Source organism: Pteropus alecto, unplaced genomic scaffold (genome assembly GCF_000325575.1).
Source record: "Pteropus alecto unplaced genomic scaffold, ASM32557v1 scaffold246, whole genome shotgun sequence".
NCBI lineage: Eukaryota > Metazoa > Chordata > Mammalia > Chiroptera > Pteropodidae > Pteropus > Pteropus alecto.
The window spans coordinates 1,005,371-1,005,627 of NW_006437742.1; the positions used below are offsets into that span (position 1 = coordinate 1,005,371).

The window sequence follows — 257 nt, forward strand, 5'->3', positions numbered from 1 at the left end:
ACCATGCCTTGAAAGGGTAAGGGGATCAGAAAAGAAGGGGGAGAACAAATTTGGAAAAACAGAAAAAGAAATGAAGTGAGAAAGGACGAAACTGAGGAGAACGAGGGAGCGCTGAACTGAGAATAGTGAGGAGAAAATAAAACGAGGGAAACGAAGGAGGAAGAAAGACACTGAGGAGAGAAACAGAACAGGGGCGAAAAAGAGTAAGTGAGGAAATACAGAAAAGGTGAAAAAGAGATAAAGGGGGCAAAAAAGAA

General features: G+C 42.0%; 1 protein-coding gene across 2 annotated transcripts in view; it reads left to right on the plus strand.

The window, feature by feature from the left end:
* Window positions 1–257, plus strand: part of TSC22D3 (TSC22 domain family member 3) — a 60,979-nt gene continuing 60,722 nt past the window's right edge. Inside the window, exon 1 of one of the 2 annotated variants that reach the window (XM_025048890.1) lies at window positions 1–16. The gene's annotated coding sequence lies outside the window, so the exon portion shown is untranslated. The other variant, XM_025048891.1, reaches the window with a different exon arrangement.